General features: G+C 48.0%; 1 long non-coding RNA gene across 1 annotated transcript in view; it reads right to left on the reverse strand.

Moving 5' to 3' along the window:
• LOC140422775 (uncharacterized) overlaps positions 1-18875 on the reverse strand; it is a 124469-nt gene that overhangs the window by 36341 nt on the left and 69253 nt on the right. Inside the window, exons 3-4 of the long non-coding RNA XR_011947596.1 lie at positions 10036-10155; positions 9482-9930 (exon numbers count right to left, since the gene is read on the reverse strand). This is a non-coding gene — a long non-coding RNA (uncharacterized lncRNA). The remainder of the gene's footprint in view (positions 1-9481; positions 9931-10035; positions 10156-18875) is intronic.

Consider the following 18875-nt stretch of genomic DNA (forward strand, 5'->3'; position numbering starts at 1 on the left):
TGTGTATCGGAACACCCAACACGACATGATACGAGGTCTGGAAACTCGCCAGCGACTGTGAGACCTACCTGCACCTCTTCAGAGATCCGCCATCCTGCGCCATGGACACCATCAGCCCGCCGCAGCCGCTCCAAATCGCTGGAAATCCCGGCGTCAACTGGAAGCTGTTTAAACAGCGCTTCCAGCTCTTCCTAGAAGTCGCAGACAGGGAGAATGCATCGGACACCAGGAAGATCGCCTTCCTCCTCTCCACGGCGGGGCAACACGCCATCCACATCTACAACTCCCTGGCATTCGCGGAAGGCGAGGACAAGACGAAGTACAAGACGGTCCTTCTAAAATTTGAGGAACTCTTCAGCGTGGAAGTTATTGAGAGCTTCGAGAGGTGCCTCTTCCAGCAGCCCCTGCAGGGTAAGGATGAGCCTTTTCAATCTTATTTGACACACCTCTGTATCCTCGCGCAGTCCTGCTGCTGTGAGGCCACCTCCGACTCCATGATTCGGGATCAGATAGTTTTTGGGGTCACCTTGGACACCCTACGCCAGCGGTTCCTCAAAATAAAGCGCCTCACCCTAGCCACCGCCATCGAAATCTGCGTCCTCCACGAAAACGCAACCAGCCGGTACTCCCAATTCCAGGCGGCCGAATTGGCACGGCAGGGGTCCTACGAGCCCGAGCGGGTCCAGTCGATCGAGTTCCTCCCGGCCCGCGGCCCGGACGAGGGCGGCCATTTTGCGCGCTTTTCGAGGCCTCCCGCGCTTGTACGAGCCACAAGAGGGGACTTCGACGCAGAGGGACGTGATGCACAGGCGTGCTCTACGCAGGACCGCACCGTGCATGCGCGGTGGCGCAACGAACGCCATGACGTCACGACGTGCGGCAACTGTGGATCCGCACACTTAAAGTGGCAATGTCTAGCCAAAACGCGACAATGCCTCCGCTGTGGCAGGATGGGCCACTACGCTACCTGCTGTCGAGCAGCTCAACCTGCCAACTCTCCGCAATTCCGCCAGCCTCGCAGGGACGTGTGGGCCATTCAGCCCCCATACGCCGGGTCATACCCTGACGACGTGCAGACCGGTGATACCGACGACCGGGAACCCTTCCGCGTTGCGGTAATAGACAGGAACCGGATGTCCCCAAGGAGGACCCACCAGCCGATGCCAGTGCACAGCATTAATCCGGGCGATGAATGGTGTGCCACCCTAACGGTCAACCGATCACGAATCACATTCCGCTTAGACACTGGTGCCTCCGCCAATCTCATTGCATGGTCAGCCTTCCACACCTTGAAGGTCAAACCACCGATTCTGCCATCCCACTGTCAGCTGGTTGATTATAATGGAAACGTTTTCCCGGCCATGGGGTCCTGCCAGCTCGAGGTTGCACACAATTCATACACAGCCACACTGTCTTTTGAGATAGTTGGATCCTCGAAGGACTCTCTGTTAGGCGCACAGGTGTGCAAGATCCTTCACCTCGTTCAGCGGGTACACACTCTGTCTCCAGAAAGCACGTCCGACTTCCCTGATGCAGACTTTAGGGCGCAGCTCCACTCGCTCCTCGCCCACAACCAGGAGGTTTTGGAGGGCATGGGCACACTGCCCTACACTTACAGAATACAGCTCAAACCGGACGCCACCCCGGTCATTCACGCACCTCGCAGAGTCCCAGCACCACTCAAGGACCGCCTCAAGCAGCAGCTGCAGGATCTACAGGACCAAGGAGTGCTTTCCCGAGTCACAGAGTCAACGCCATGGGTCAGCTCCATGGTGTGCGTAAAAAAGCCATCCGGCGAGCTCCGGATCTGCATCGACCCGAAAGACCTGAACAATAACATTATGAGGGTACACTACCCTATATCCAAACGGGAAGAAATCACGAGCGAAATGGCCCGGGCTAAAATTTTCACCAAGCTTGATGCCTCAAAGGGTTTTTGGCAGATTCAACTGGATCAGTCCAGCAGGAAGCTGTGCACTTTCAACACTCCCTTTGGCAGATACAGCTACAATAGGATGCCGTTTGGCATCATCTCGGCATCCGAGGTGTTTAATCGCATCATGGAACTGATGATGTAGGGCATCGAAGGGGGACGAGTCTATGTTGACAACGTCATCATCTGGTCCACCACACCACAGGAGCACATCAGTCGTCTCCAGCGTGTCTTTGCACAGATACGAGATCACGGCCTGCTGTCGAGCAGCTCAACCTGCCAACTCTCCGCAATTCCGCCAGCCTCGCAGAGACGTGTGGGCCATTCAGCCCCCATACACCGAGTAATACCCTGACGATGTGCCTCAACCGAGCCAAGTGTTCTTTTGGCCAACCTGAGCTAAAGTTTCTGGGGGACCACATATCCCGGTCAGGGGTGCGTCCGGATGCCGACAAAGTGGCAGCTATTACAGCCATACCGCAGCCGGCAGACAAGTAGGCAGTGCTACGTTTCTCGGGATGGTCAGCTTCTTGGGGAAGTTTATTCCCAACCTTGCCTCGCACACAACGGCTCTTCGCCACCTGGTCAAGAAGACTACGGAGTTCCAGTGGCTGCCCACACACCAGAAGGAATGGGAGGAGCTCAAGATCAAGCTCACCACCGCCCCGGTATTGGCGTTCTTCGACACTACTCGGGACACAAAGATCTCGACTGATGCCAGCCAGTCCGGGATTGGGGCGGTACTCCTGAAACAGGACGACACTGGTCGCCTATGCCTCGCGGGCCATGACCCCCACAGAACAGCGCTATGCGCAGATTGAAAAGGAGTGCCTGGGTTTGTTAACCAGCATCGACAAATTCCACGACTGGGCAAAGGTGGGTGTGGACCTCTTTCATGCGCTCGGCAGGGACCACGTCATTATAATTGACTATTTTTCCAATTATCCGGAGGGCATACGCCTGCACGACTTAACATCATCAGCTGTCATCAGAGCATGCAAAGAAACCTTCGCTCACCATGGCATTCCGCTTACCGTCATGTCGGACAACGGGCCCTGTTTTGCGAGCCAAGAATGGTCTTCTTTTGCTGCTTCATATGGCTTCACACATGTGACGTCCAGCCCTTTGCATCCCCAGTCGGATGGCAAGGCGGAAAAGGGCATCCACATCGCGAAGCGGCTCCTCTGCAAGGCTGCTGATGCCGGATCTGACTTCTGATTAGCCCTACTGGCCTATCACTCGGCCCCACTGTCCACAGGCCTCTCGCCAGCCCAGCTGTTGATGGGTCGCACCCTCAGGACCACTATGCTGTCCATTCATGTTCCTAAACCCAACCATGCTCCAGTACTGCAAAGGAGGCAACAACAGCGTGCTCAGCAGAAGGTGGCACATGACACTCGGGCAACTGATCTTCCTGCCCTGGCGCCTGGAGACAACGTCCGCATACACCTACCAGAGGGTGACTGGTCGGCAACCACCGAGGTTCTCTGCCGCGTGGCTCCCCGCTCGTTCCTGGTTCGCATGCCTGATGGCTCCATTCGCTGGCGTAATCTGCGGGCCCTTCGGCTGCTTCCGCGCTCGCTACATGATCATGCTCTGGTTCCACGCCCTCCTGTTGTCCCTGATGTCGACTTCATGGAGCTTCCTGCCACTCTGCCTCCTCCTCTCTCGCCCGTGGCCAGGCCCATTCCTCAGCCGGTGGATCCTGACCCACCCGTCATGCGGTCAACCCGAATTCGTCTCCCACCTAATAGACTGGACTTATGAGCCTGTTTGCACATTGGACTCACTGAATTGTTGTGCAATAATGTTAACGTGTTTCTTTCTTGTCGTTCCAGGAGTTCTCTTTCGATATTTGATGATTGCACTTGTTTTGTTTGTGGTACAACCTGTTGCACCTGACACCTTCCTATGTATATAGTTTAGCCTCTTGTACATGTTGTAAATATTGCACACACATACTCAGATGCACTCAGTACACACCGATATTTATTACCATGTAGGCACATATCTTTGTGAAAAGGGGGGATGTCATGACATCCATATTAACATATCATGGTGCACTCACACACACACACTGATGGACAGGTAGATGGACCAACCAACACACACACAACATCGCAGCCAATCACCAGTGAGAGCACACGCACTATAAAACAGGGAACACCACAGTTCCCGCTCATTCTAACAGGAGATAGCTCAGAGCACAGAGCTCACAGCGTGCCACTCAGACATACACCATGCGCTGAGTGCCTCACTAAGATAGTGCTAGGGCTGGGTCCACAGGTTAGCTGGTGAAGCACGAACCACAGCCAGAAGTTAATAGTTATTATTGTACAGAATAATAAAACAGAGTTGTACCATCCACAACCGTGTTGGTTTGTTTGTGTATCGGAACACCCAACACGACAGGAGGAGTCTTTGATTATGCTGCCCGCTTTCCCCAGGCAGCGGGCGGTGTAGATAGAGTCAATGGATGGGAGGCAGGTTTGTTTGATAGACTGGGCTGTGTTCACGACTCTCTGAAGTTTCTTGCGGTCTTGGGCCGAGCAGTTGCCATACCAGGCTGTGATGCAGCCAGATAGGATACTTATAATGGTGCATCTGTAAAAGTTGGTAAGAGTCAGTGTGGACATGCCGAATTTCCTTAGTTTTCCGAGGAAATCTGGATAAACTGCGCACTTCTCCCATTCCAGTTGTAACAAAGAATGAAAAGTTTTGATGCATTAGTTTTGAGATTACTTACCTCTCTATAGAGTTTTCACTTTTTGATTTCCAGGATACAGGTGTGTGACTTCATTGGGTTTACATTTTATTGTGAGGCATGCTTGGTGTTACTCTGGGTCTGCCATTGTATACTCCGGTTTGAACCGGCATTAGTCTCCTGGCCTAATGGTGATCAAAGATTCAGGGACATACATATCAGAGCATGAGGGGGGCGGCACGGTGGCGCAGTGGTTAGAATTGCTGCCTAACGGCACCGAGGTCCCAGGTTCGATCCCGGCTCTAGGTCACTGTCTGTGCAGACTTTGCACGTTCTCCCCGTGTTTGCGTGGGTTTCACCCCCACAACCCAAAGATGGTAGGTGGATTGGCCATGCTAAGTTGCCCCTTAATTGGAAAAAATGAATTGGGTACTCTAAATTTAAAAAATAAATAAATAAATATTAGATCATGAGTTACAGACATCAGGAGTATGCAACTCTGATGATTAGTTTTACCTGCCAGTTTTAACTTTAATCTATCCCATTTAGCGTTGTACACATTATACAATGGAGGATGTACCCAAAATGTAAACAAAACTTTGAAGGCAATTTTTACCATGCCTTATTGGTGGAAACTGTATGAATAGGCAGTTAAAATTCTCCATGAAACACATCTGCTAACTTCCCACACTAATCCTGCAGGTTCCAGTTTTAACTGCTCGTCTAAACAGATGAGATAAACACTCACCAAAACCAGCAGAGCACTTCTTTAAATAAATTGAGTTTTGATGGCATCATTTGGGCCCGAGTATGATTTTAATCAGAGGCCGGGTCAACCTTGCTGGGTAATAGTTAGGGGTCTTATTGCAGCATTTAACTGACTTTTACTTACCTCCCTACGAAAAATAAACGGCCACTTTAGTTTGAAGATGTTTCAATCGATTATATTTCCTTGCTGTTATTGACTTTGCTATTTAATGTGGCAAAATTTTATAATGGAGAATTCAAAACAAAATGTTAGCTCCAAATTGTCTCTAACCAAGAGCTTAACATGGAAACAATCGGCTATCAAAGACATCAATAAATGAACAAAGGTGTCCTTACTACATATATAAATCACTTAATTGTAACTTTTTCCAAAGCATCCTGAAGTTGATGCGATTTAATTCTTCAGGGCCATTTTTACAAAAACATGTTCTCAGCCTAATTTTGAGATGGTTGGGCAATTTGATAAAATTGGCCTTTAAGTGTTGAAGGCTGATCTTCAAAACTAAAGTAGCCATTTGTCTTTGGGCAGATTTTTTCGGGCGGGGGGGGGGTTGGGGGAGAGCTGTTTTGGTGAATTATTTGCGCTGCGTTTCATTACTGTGAAAATATATGGAGCAAGTACCGACGAGTTGTGATGAATTGTGAAGTCAGGGACGGGAGGATTATATCCATGATATCCATGATACATTTTCGGGTTCTGAAAACGCCTAGCTTTAACTAAAGACCTTTGCCTTGCCCTAACCAGTTGATGCACTCAGCACATGGTGGATGTCTGTGTTGCAGGCTGTGAGCTCTGTGCTCCTAGCTAGTTGCTACTCAATTGAGCGGGAACTCTGATGCCCCCTGTCTTTATAGTGTGTGTGCTCTCACTGGTGATTGGCTGCGGTGTTGTGTATGTTGATTGGTCCCACTGTGTGTCCATCAGTGTGTGTCTGCGCCATGATATACTGGTATATATTATGACAGTGCCATGTTCTGTAAACTGTGGGTAGCACGGTAGCACAGTGTTTACCAGTTGCTTCACAGCTCCAGGTTCCAGGTTCGATTCGCGACTTGGGTCACTGTCTGTGTGGAGTCTGCACGTTCTCCCCGTGTCTGCATGGGTTTCCTCCGATGCTCTGGTTTTCTCCCATAACCCAAAGATGTGCATGTTAGGTGGACTGGCCATGCTAAATTGCCCTTAGTGTCCAAAAAAAAAGGTTAGGTGGGGTTACTGGGTTACAGGGATAGGGTGGAGGAGTGGGCTTAAGTAGGGTGCTCTTTCTAAGGGCCAGTGCAGACCCAATGGGCCGAATGGCCTCCTTCTGCACTGTTGATTCTATGGCCGGAGTGAACGGTGAATTACAGACCATGTAGTTTAAAATAATTTATTATAGAACAAACTTTGTCGTAAGATAACCACGATAAATGAACTAACAACAAACGCTAAACAATTCTCATGGAACTGCTGCCAATACGTCTACCTCTCTATCTCCCAGCACAACCAACTCCCAACTCCCAGATCACATGGTGATGTGATGGGGTTACAATGTCACCTGGTGGTCAGAGGTCATGCATAACATGATGTACAGACTTGCATTATGCATATTATCACAGATGATAGCTGGGATGCTGTAAGAGTTAAACTGCCACAAGACGAGATGAATCACACAAATAATTGCCATTATCACCAGTGATCTACTGGCAACCAATTAGAGCAGTTAAATAACACTTGAGCATTTCCCAATACTGATTTCCTTATCTCTGTTCTCTGCAATGCCAATTGCATCACAGCTTGCCAGAGGCAAATCCAGAGGCTGTTTTCTAAAAAAGGACCAGACAGTGCATGTTAAGACCAAATATCATTTGATGAGCTTTCATCAGCCAAGCACAAAGATTACATTGTTCTCTCCATGAGCTCTGAATTGTTGAATTACTTCATGCCTTGTGTCATTCTGACCTTCAGGTATGTGCTTTGTACCTTTTTATCTGTTCTTCACATTCAGTTCCTCTAGGGAGCAGTAAACATTCTCTTTTAAAAAAGCAAAAATGGCAAGGTAGAGTTCAAGGAACAGTTTTACAATAGTATTTCAGTTCTATTCTAAATGAGCTGATCCAAACTCACAAAATCCCAGACTTAGCTGAAAATATTTCCCTCCACTCTTTCAGGGACAAATATAAACCTTGACCTTTCAAGACCTACAAAATGAGGCTGATGCAAGTGTTCCTATGCTGGTAGCAGGGAGGTCTAAATACTCCATATTCTGTACTGCCAGTCCATCTCTTTCACCTACACATGCTCCATAAGCGTGTGAAATGTGGCCGAGTGCTGGGGGGGGCGGGGGTGGGGGGGGGGGGCGCGGGGGGGGGGGGGGGGGGGGGGGGGGGCGCGGGGGGGGGGGGGGCGCGGGGGGGGGGTTGGAGGAGAGCTGTTTTGGTGAATTATTTGCGCTGCGTTTCATTACTGTGAAAATATATGGAGCAAGTACCGACGAGTTGTGATGAGTTGTGAAGTCAGGGACGGGAGGATTATATCCATGATATCCATGATACATTTTGGGGTTCTGAAAATGCCTAGCCCATAACAACTCGCAGGTCTAAGCTGCCCTTTGTGGGCAGCACAGTAGCACAAGTGGATAGCACTGTGGCTTCACAGCGCCAGGGACCCAGGTTCGATTCTCCGCTGGGTCACTGTCTGTGTGGAGTCTGCACGTTCTCCCCGTGTCTGCATGGGTTTCCTCCGGGAGCTCCAGTTTCCTCCCACAGTCCAAAGACATGCAGGTTAGGTAGATTGGCCATGCTAAATTGCCCTTAGTGTCCAAAGAGGTTAGGAGGGGTTATTGGGTTACGGGGATAGGGTGGAAGTGAGGGCTTAAGTGGGTCGGTGCAGACTCGATGGACTGAACGGCCTCCTTCTGCACTGTTTGTTCTATGTACATGGATGGAAGACATTGAGGGAGTGAATGCACTGTGAGAAAATGTGGAATATGCCCACTGGAAGTAGACAGGTGCGACCAGCCAGTGAAAAGTACTGAAAAGACGTGACATAATATGCAGGTTCAACTTCAGTAGGGATAAAATGCAATAGGTTCACAGTTTAGGCGCTGGATGTTTGGACAAAATCTAAGTATTGAGTTTTCGTACCCTCAATGAACTTGGAGAAAACCTTTCCATTTTTCATAACAAACATTGCACAAAACCTATAAGACTTGATTTGAATGGATTCATAATTATCTTAGCTCAGTTGGCTAGGTGGCTAGAGTGTGATACAGAATGACGCCGATAACATAGCTTCAATCTCTGTATGACCTGTGGTAGTTCATGGAGGGCTGCTTCCTTCCAGCAGGCTTGATGTAGAATGGTGCCACTCAAGCTATATATAACCACTTGTCTCTCCCTAACAGAGAGAGAGATGCCGACACCATTATGATCTCAGCAGATGTTACTACTGGACAAGTCAGAAACCAGGCTGTAACCTGGCTTCATAGACCCTAACTTTTATTTTTTGTTTAGATATGTGAATGAACAGTCACAGGACTGCCGTTGAACTTTTAACAAGATAGTAAAACATTTACTGAACAAGAAAAAATAACTTAGAATATAGCAATCCTTCACCTCAACTATGCCTCCAAAATATATATAAATTTGTATAGGATAACCCAAGTTGCAAAATGTATCTTATACTCTCATGTTCATGGCAAGTATGCAGTCCATGTAAACCATTAGATGAAGTATGGCCAGAAACCCAACACTTTGAAACTATAACAGATGCCACCCACTGCAACCTCTGCAGATTTCCCATAAATTGTCCCCAGATGTTTGTTCACTGTGGGCAACAGGTCTCACTGGAACTCTGACTTTCACATGAGGTTTTCCATCTCTGCTCTCGAAGAACATGCCTTGGAATCTTCTCCAAAGCGACACCTTCTTTTGGATGCTCTTTACCAAGGATCCAGCTGCAGGATTTCAACAACTCCTTTCAGTATTCCTCTGCTTTGGATTGCTACGTGCATTCAAGCTTCCACACAATCTGCCAAGTACCCAGCAGCGCCAACAAAATATTACTGTTTCACAGGCTGAATTAAAATGTCACCTACCTTTGACAAACTCGGATATCCCTGGCCTTTCACAGAGTTGACTTTAAACCTGCAGCTGTCGCTGCTTTCCTTGCTTTCCTTGCTTTAACTTCACTGCACAAGGATTTGTCCCTTTGACTTCACTGTCCTCGTGGGACTTTCCCCTGCCCCATTCCTTGGTTTCTGGGATGTTCTGCTCTTGAGCTTTGGACTGGCTTTCTGTCCCTGCGCTTTGTCCTGCCAGTTCTGGCGGTGCCTGGGGAATGCTGCTTGCTTCTGGGTTAGCTGCTTCCAAACTGAAACTCAAGTGCTTCTGCTTTTTCAGTGTCAGCCTCTGGGTGCTAAGCATGTTTGAAAACCCATTGAAATGGAAAAGAGGTGATTTTAAAAAGCGATGCTAATTGGTGTGCTCAGCCAGTTACTAACATCCTCTTTAATTTTATGTCCCTCAAGTCAAAGTAGCAGTGACCCTGTGAAGGAAATATATGAATATATAGTTAGAATTCATACGTATTTTGGATATTACACTTTAGAATTGAGAAAAAGGAAACGCATTCATGGAAAGCTATTTTTACCCAGAAGCCTTAAAGCATATGGGCAGCATCAGCTGACAGCTTGGGTTTCCACAGGTGTTAAACAGACATCGTCTGTGCCACGTATAAAGTACCACTCGGGCTTTTCAAATTCTCTTCACACTGATGAAAGGTAAGAAAAAGCTCTAAAGTCATTTTCAAAGGAACTTCAAAAACTTTTATTGTGGTATTGTCTCTCCTTATCTCTTCAGAAGTCATTCTTAGATCTTACCTCGGCAAATTAGAAAACAGACTTTAAAAAAATCTATTCCTCTATTAGAAATTTTAAATCACTTCGGTAAAAGATGGAAACAATTGGAGGCAAACAGGAAAAATATTGAGGACATTTTAAAGAATATATACGAAGGCTCACAGCTTGGATAATAAAACAATTTCAACAATTAAGCAACAGTGAAAATAAGGACGCATCTAAGTGGAGGAGTTAATCAAAGAGGCAACACCCATTGCTGCTAAAGAATAATGTAAACTGGTTTAAAGCGGTATAATTAGGAATTATATAATTTCAGGAAATTAGGAATATTGTAGAAAGGGTACTAGGAGAACCTTCTCAATGTTTCTTTGGTTGCCAAAGAGTTGGAAAAGCAGACAGCTTTTCTATCCAACACCCCAACAACTGTTTTACTTGGGATTCAGGTAAAACATACTGAATATTGCTGGGTATTCTTAAGTTGATATTGGCTGTAGAATTGAGTTTTAAAGGTTTCATTGGATTCTGTATCAGAACTAAGACTATGGGGAAATTCTCCGTTTGGGGGACATGTTGATGGCGGAACTGAATTGTGTGCAGTTCGCGTTCCTGTTGGGGGCGCTATTTGTGGAGCAATTCGGGTCATCCTAATGGACCAGCACTCTGCCCTTGTGAATCTAGAGCAATTCCCATTCCCGCCGGCATTATATTCGCTGGGGCCCGAATTGGTGCTGGAGAGCCTGACAAGCTGGAGCTGCTTATAAGCACTCCATTCCCCACACACTTACTCCAGCCAAGAAGGTGAGGCGGAGAGTGACGTGGATAGCATGTATAGAGAGATGGTCACACCGCAGGCTCAGACTCCACAGGTGGAAGGGAATGGGTGACCACCAGGCAGAGCAAGAGAGCTAGGAAGGCAGTGCAGGAATCTCCTGTGGCCATTCCCTTGCAAAACAGATATACCACTTTGGGCATTATTGTAGGGAATTACTTCTCAGGGGGAAGCAGCAACAGCCAAATTCGTTGCACCACGGTTGGTTCTGCTGCAGAGGAGTAAAAAGTGTGGGAATGCAATAGTTAAAGGGATTCACTTTTCTGTGGCTGCAAACAAGACTCCCTGGTGTTAGGGTCAAGGATGTCTTATAGAACATTACAGCGCAGTACAGGCCCTTCGGCCCTCGATGTTGCACCGACCTGTGAAATCAATCTAAAGCCCATCTACACTATTCCATTATCATCCATATGTCTATCCAATGACCATTTGAATGCCTCTAGTGTTGGCGAGTCCACTACTGTTGCAGGCAGGGCATTCCACGTCCCTACTACTCTCTGAGTAAAGAACCTACCTCTGACATCTGTCCTATATCTATCTCCCCTCAACTTAAAGCTATGTCCCCTCGCGCTACCCATCACCATCTGAGGAAGAAGGCTCTCACTGTCCACCCTATCTAATCCTCTGATCATCTTGTATGCCTCTATTAAGTTGACTGGCCCTATTCTTACCATAGTCATTCTTTTATTCCTGACATTCTTTTATTCCTGATTTAATTTCTTGGAGCAGTTCCAGAGGGGGAGGGTGACCATCCAGGTTGTGGTACACATCGGCATCAACGACATTGGTTAGAAAAAGGGGTGAAGTCCTAAAAGTGGAATAAAGGGAGTTAGGAAGAAAGCTGAGAAGTTGGACCTCAAAGGTACTGATCTCAGGATTACCACCAGTGCCACGTGCTAGTCAGAGTAGAAACAGCAGGATATAATAGATGAATACGTGCCTGAATAGATAGTATGAGGGGGAGGGTTTTAGATTCCTGGGGCATTGGGACCGGTTCTGGGAGAAGTGGAACCTGTGTAAACTGGATGGGTTACACCTGGGCAGGACTGGAACTGATGTCCTAGGGGGAATATTTTGCTGGAGTAACTGGGGTGGATTTAAACTAAAAAGGCAGGGTGATGGGAACCTATGCAAGGAGTCAGAGGACAAGGAAACAAGGACACAAACAAAAGACAGAAAGAGGAATAATAAAAATGTTAGGCAGAGAAACCAAGGGCCAAAATCAAACAGGGCCACAGTGAAAAATAATGGGAATGGGACAAGTAATGTTAAAAATACAGCTTAAAGTCTTTGTGGAGCATTAGCAATAAAACAAATGAGCTACTTGTGTAAATAGACATAAATGTGGCGGCACGGTAGCATCATGATAGCACAATGGTTAGCACTCTTGTTTCACAGCATCAGGGTCCCAGCTCCGATTCCCAGCTTGGGAAGTGTGCAGAGTCTGCACGTTCTTCCCATGTCTGCGTGGGTTTCCTCCGGGTGCTCCGGTTTCCTGACACAAGTCCCGAAAGACGTGCTGTTAGGTAATTTGGACATTCTGAATTCTCCCTCTGTGTATCCGAACAGGTACCGGAATGTGGCGACTAGGGGCTTTTAACAGTAACTTTCAGAGTGTTAATGTAAGCCTATTTGTGACAATACAGATTATTATGATAGAATCGGGATTACGGAGACTTGGCTGCAGGGTGACCAGGGATGGGAACTGAATGTTCAGGGATATTCAGCATGTAGGAAGGACAGACAAAAAGGTAAAGGCAGTGGAGTTGTAGTGCTGGTTAAAGAGGAAATTAATGCAATAGTGAGGAACGATATTAGTTCCTACAATGTGGAACCTGTATGGGTAGAGCTGAGAAACAGCAAGGAGCAAAAAAAGTTAGTGGGCATCGTATATAGATTCCCAAACTGCAGTAGTGATGTTGTAATTGGCATTAAACAGGAAATTACAGATGCATGTGATAAAGGAATGTGATAGGCAGATTTATCTGCCTATAGATTGGGCAAATCAAATTAGCCACAATACTGTAGAGGAGGATTTCCTGGAGTGTATATGGGATGGTTTTCTGGATCAATATGTTGAGGATCCAACTGGAGAACAGGCCATCCTAGACTGGGTGCTGTGTAATGAGAACATAACCATTGGCAATCTAGTTCCACCCTTGGGGATGAGCGACCATAATATAATGGAATTTTTCATCAAGATGGAGAATGAAGTAGTTGATTCTGAGACTAGGTCCTGAATCTTAATAAAGGAAGCTATGATGATATGAGGTGTGAATTGGCTATGATTGATTGTGAAACATTGTGTAAAGGGATGACAGCGGATAGACAATGACAAACATTCAAAGAGTGCATGGATGAACTGCAACAATTGTTTATTCCTGTCTGGCAAAAGGTAAGACAGGAAAGGTGGCCAAACTAGGGCTTACAAGGGAAATTAGAGCTAGTATTGGATCCAAAGAAGAAGCATACAAATTGGCCAAGAAAAACAACAGTTCTGAGGATTGGGAGCTGTTTAGAATTCAGAAAAAAAGACCAAGGGATTGATTAAAAATAAAGTACAAAAATAAGCTTGCAGGGAACATAAAATCTGAATGTAAAATTCCCATCGGTACGTGGAGAGAAAAAGATTGGTGAAGACAAATGAAAGTTTCTTAAACAGGGAACGTATAATAGGGGATAAAGAAATGACTGAGCAACTAAATATATATTTTGGTTCTGCCTTCACTAATGAGGACACAAATAAGATACCAGAAATATTGGGGAACACAGGGTTTAGTGAGAGGCGTTGGGGAAATTGATGGGATTGAAGGCTAATAAATCCTCAGGACCTGATAATCTACTTCCCAGAGTACTACAGGAAGTGGCTCCAGAAATAGTGCATGCATTGATTGTTATCTTCCAGGATTCTATAGACTCTGGGACAGTTCCTGCAGGTTGGAGGGTAGCTAATGTTATTTGGAATTTCACAAGGCTTTTTACAAAGTCCCGCATAAGAGATTAGTGTGTAAAATTAATGCATATTGGATTAGGGGTAGTGTATTGAGATATATAGAAAGCTGATTGGCAGACAGGAAACAAAGAGAAGAAATTAACTGGTCTTTTTCCAAGTGGCAGGCAGTGACTAGTGGGGTACTGCAGGGATCGGTGCTAGGACCCCAGCTATTCACAATATATATGCATGATTTAGACGAGGGAACAAAATACACTATCTCCAAATTTACAGATTACATCAAGTTGGGTGGGAGTATGAGTTGCGAGCAGGATGCAGAGATCCTTCAGTGTGATTTGGACAAGTTGAGTGGGTGGGCAAATGAATGGCAGATGCAGTATAATTTGGAGAAATGCGAGGTTATCCACTTTGGTAGCAAAAACGAGAAGATAGACTATTATCTGAATGGCCTAAAATTAGGAAAGGGGGATGTGCAATGAAACCTGGGTGTCCTCCTACACCAGTCACTGAAGATAAGCATGCAGGCACAGCAGACGGTAAAGAAGGCAATTGGTCGGCATTCCAGTGGTGGCCATGGAGTGAGTGGTCGCACATTTGGTGGCTCCTGCTCGAGGTGGATTTTTTTCGGTCCCCCCCCCGGATCATGTGGTGTTTGATGGCAAAGGGTTCATGAGTGCCCAGGGAATGTAATACTGGGCGGCATGGTAGTTGCTTCACAGGGTCAGGGACCTGGGTTCGATTCCCGACTTGGGTCACTGTCTGTGCGGAGTTTGCACGTTCTCCCCGTGTCTGTGTGGGTTTCCCCCGGGTGCTCCGGTTTCCTCCCACAGTCCAAAAACGTGCTGTTAGGTGAATTGGACATTCTGAATTCTCCCTCTGTGTACCCGAACAGGCGCCGGAGTGTGGCGACTTGGGGCTTTTCATAGTAACTTCATTGCAGTGTTAATCTAAGCCTACTTGTGACACAATTAAAGATTAGAATAAAGATTATTATTTATCCTCCTCTATCACTCCTGAAGTACCGGGGGTGATAGGGGAGGACCAGACAGGATTCCTGAAGGGGTGAGAGTTGATGGCGAATGTGTGTGTAGGCTGCTTATTGTCATTATGATGCCCTTGGAGGGACAGCAGGTAGAATTAATGATGGCAATGGATGCTGAGAAGGCTTTTGATTGGCTGGAGGTGCTGTGGCGGTTCGGGTATTGGCCAGGGGTTTGTGGATTGGGTTTGGCTGCTGTACACGATGCCAATGGCTAGCGTCTGGACGAACAGGATGAGCTCAGGGTACTTCGGGCTGCATCGGGGGATGAAGCAGGTGTGCCTGCTCTCCCCATTGCTATTCGCTTGGGCAATAGAACATGGGGAAGAGTGAGGTGTTCCTGATTAATGCTAGAGGGCAAGAGAGGAGGTTAGGGGAGTTGCTGTGCCAGGTGGTCAGAGCAAGTGTTTGGTATCCAGGAATACAGGTAGTGCGAAGTTGGGGCGCAGATACATACATTGAACTTGGCACGGCTGGTAGATGGAATGAAGGCGGATTTCAGGAGGTGGGATGTGTTGCCGCTGTCACTGGTTGTGTGCGTGCAGGCGGTTAAAATTAGGGCGCTGCCCAGGTTCTTGTTCGTGTTCCAGAATCTCCCCATCTTTGATCCCAAGACCTTTTTCAGGAAGGTGAATGGGATAATTTGGGGGGTTATTTGGGCAGGAAGATCCTGCAGGTGAGGAGGGGGTGTTTGGAGAGGGGGTGAGGGGGTGTGGGCTTGCATTGCCAAAATTGACGAGTGGCGAACATCGCAATGGTGTGGAAATGGGCAGTGGAGGAGGTATCTGTGTGGGGGCAGATGGAGGCAGTGTCATGAATTAATATTAATAATAATCTTTATTGTCACAAGTACGCTTACATTAACACTGCAATGAAGTTACTGTGAAAAGCCCCATAGGGGGATGAGGTTGAGGGCACTTTTGTTGGCACTACTTCCATTCTTGCCGGTCAGGTACTCTGAGCCCAGTTGTGTTTTCAGTGTTGCGGGTGTGGAGCCAGTGCAGGCAACAGTTCGGGTTAGAGGGCATATCGTTGCGGGCGCTGATTTGTGATAATCACAGGTTTCTGCCGCTGGACCTGGATGCGAGGTTCCAGGGTTGGCTACAGGTGGGGATAGAGCACTTTAGGGACTTGTTTACAGGAGGCAAGTTTTCAGGTCCGAAAGAGTTGGAGGAAATGTATGTGCTGCCCAATGGCAATGGTTTCAGGTACCTGCAGGTGAGAGATTTTGTGAGGACAGAGGTGCCATCCTTTCTGGAGCTGCCGCCTCCGGTGTTGCAGGACAAGCTGTTGTTGGAGGATGATATTGGGAAGGGGAGGGTGTCGGACATCTCCAGTGAGTTGATGGAGAGGGCGGGCGCTCCGTTGGAGGAGATCAAATGCAAATTGGAGGAGGGGCTGGGTGGGGAGGTGAGGGCCGGGTCATCGGAAGAGGCCCTGTGGAGGGTCCACATGTTCTGGGCATGTTCAAAGCTGAAGGGGTTCTGGCGGGGGTTCTCGGATGTGGGTCCGGGATTCTGGGTGTGGGGGTGGCGATAATTGGCGTGTCGGAAGATCTGGGAGTCCAGGTGGGGAGAGAAGCCGATGTTCTGGCCTGTGCCTCCTTGATATCCCGGAGATGCATCTTGTTGTGCTGGCAGATTCAGAGCTGCCGAAGGCAGGGGTATGAGTGAGTGACCTGGCAGAAATTCCTGTGTTTGGAGGAGTTCGCCTTACAGGAGGGCGGAGGAGGGGTACACCCAGAGGTGTAAACTGTTCAGTGATTTCTTCAAGGTGAATTGAGGTGTAAGTGGGGCGGCGAGAGGGGGTGGTGGCTGTGGGGGAGTTGGGGGTGAGATAAGGGGGGAAAATTAGGAAGACTGGGTGTGTTGGTATCGGGGGATGTTGGGAGCCTGTGTTTTCTATTCCTGTTTGTCATAATATACACCAGTATATCATGATGCAGACACACACTGATGGACACACAGTGGGACCAATCAACACACACAACACCGCAGCCAATCACCAGTTAGAACACATGCACTATAAAGACAGGGGGCATCAGAGTTCCCGCTCATTCAAGCTGCAGCTAGCTAGGAGGACAGAGCTCACAGCCTGCAGCACAGACATTCACCATGTGCTGAGTGCATCGACTGGTTAGGACAAGGCAAAGGTCTTTAGTTAAAGCTAGTATCGTATTAACCCAGTCAGAGTATGTTACAACAGTTAATGATTCAATAAAATAGTGTTGCACTATTTCAAGCGTTGGTGACCTGTATGTGTTCCACGGATCCAGAGCACCCAACACAACATGATGCCCGGAGTTGAGGGAGATTAGCACTTCTTAGACCTACCTGCAAGTGATCTGCCTTCTGCCAGCATTCCGTCATCCTGCAACATGGACAACATCAGCCCCCCGCCGCCGCCGCACCGCATCGCCGGCAACCTAGGGGCCAACTGGAAGATATTTAAACAGCGCTTCCAGCTCTTCCTCGAGGCCACAGACAGGGAGGATGCCTCGGACACCAGGAAGATTGCTCTCCTCCTCCCCACGGCCGGAGACCATGCCATCCACATTTTCAATTCTCTCACCTTTGCGGATGATGAAGATAAAACAAAGTTCAAGACGGTCCTCCTCAAGTTTGACACTCACTGCAGCGTAGAGGTGAATGAAAGTTTCGAGCGCTACTTGTTCCAACAGTGTTTACAGGGTAAGGATGAACCTTTCCAATCCTTTCTCACCCACCTCCGCATCCTTGCGCGGTCCTGTACTTACGGGCCCACCTCCGACTCCATGATACGCGACCAGATCGTTTTCGGTGTTCAGTCGGACCCCCGATGACAGCAGCTCCTCAAAGTAAAGCAGCTCACCCTAGCGATTGCCATTGAGACCTGTGTCTTACACAAAAACGCCACGAGTCGGTATTCCCACATCCAAGCGGCTGAAATGGCGTGGCAAGGTCCCCACGAGGCGGAACGGGTCCAAGCAATTGAGCAACTCCAGGGCCTCAGCCTGGATGAGGCGGCCATTTCGCGCGCTTTTCGCGGACTCCCACGCTTGTGCGCACCAAATGAGGGGACAGCGACGTCGAAGAACGTAATGCGCAGGCGCGCACCACGCACGACCGCATCGCGCGGTGGCGCAGCGAACGTGCTGCCGCTACGACGTGCAGCAACTGTGGCTCCGCCCATTTAAAACGGCAATGCCCTGCCAAATCTCGACAATGCCTAAGATGTGGCAGACTTGGCCACTATGCTGCCTTCTGCCAAGCAGCTCAGCCTGCCAATTCATATCGCTTCAGCCAGCCTCGCAGGAATGTCCGGGCAATTCAACCCACAGTCACCGAGTCCGATTCGGACCTGCTACCCGATATTGACACCGAGGACCCGAAGGCGCCTTTTCGAGTCGGTGTTGTGACAAAAAACAGGCTGTCCCCGAAGCAAAGACACCAGCCGCTGTCGGTATACAGCATCGATCCAGACGATGAGTGGTGTGCCACCCTGACGGTCAACCAGAATTTGTCGCCCACCTCAGAGACTTAATTTGTGATTTGTGGACTTATGGACTTTCTGATTTGGTCTGTTCCGTTTGATCGTTTACATGGTTGTATATAGTGTTCATCTCGTTATTCTTGTGACATACTGTTTTTCTGCACCAGGCACCTTCCCATGTAAATAGCTTAGTTCTCATGTACATAGTCCTGTAAATATTTCGCGCACACGTAGTCAGGGACATTCTCACCATACACTATTTATTGCCACACAAGTACATACAGGGGCTGTTTAGCACAGGGCTAAATTGCTGGCTTTAAAAGCAGACCAAGGCAGGCCA

This window comes from Scyliorhinus torazame, chromosome 5 (genome assembly GCF_047496885.1).
Source record: "Scyliorhinus torazame isolate Kashiwa2021f chromosome 5, sScyTor2.1, whole genome shotgun sequence".
Classification (NCBI taxonomy): Eukaryota; Metazoa; Chordata; class Chondrichthyes; order Carcharhiniformes; family Scyliorhinidae; genus Scyliorhinus; species Scyliorhinus torazame.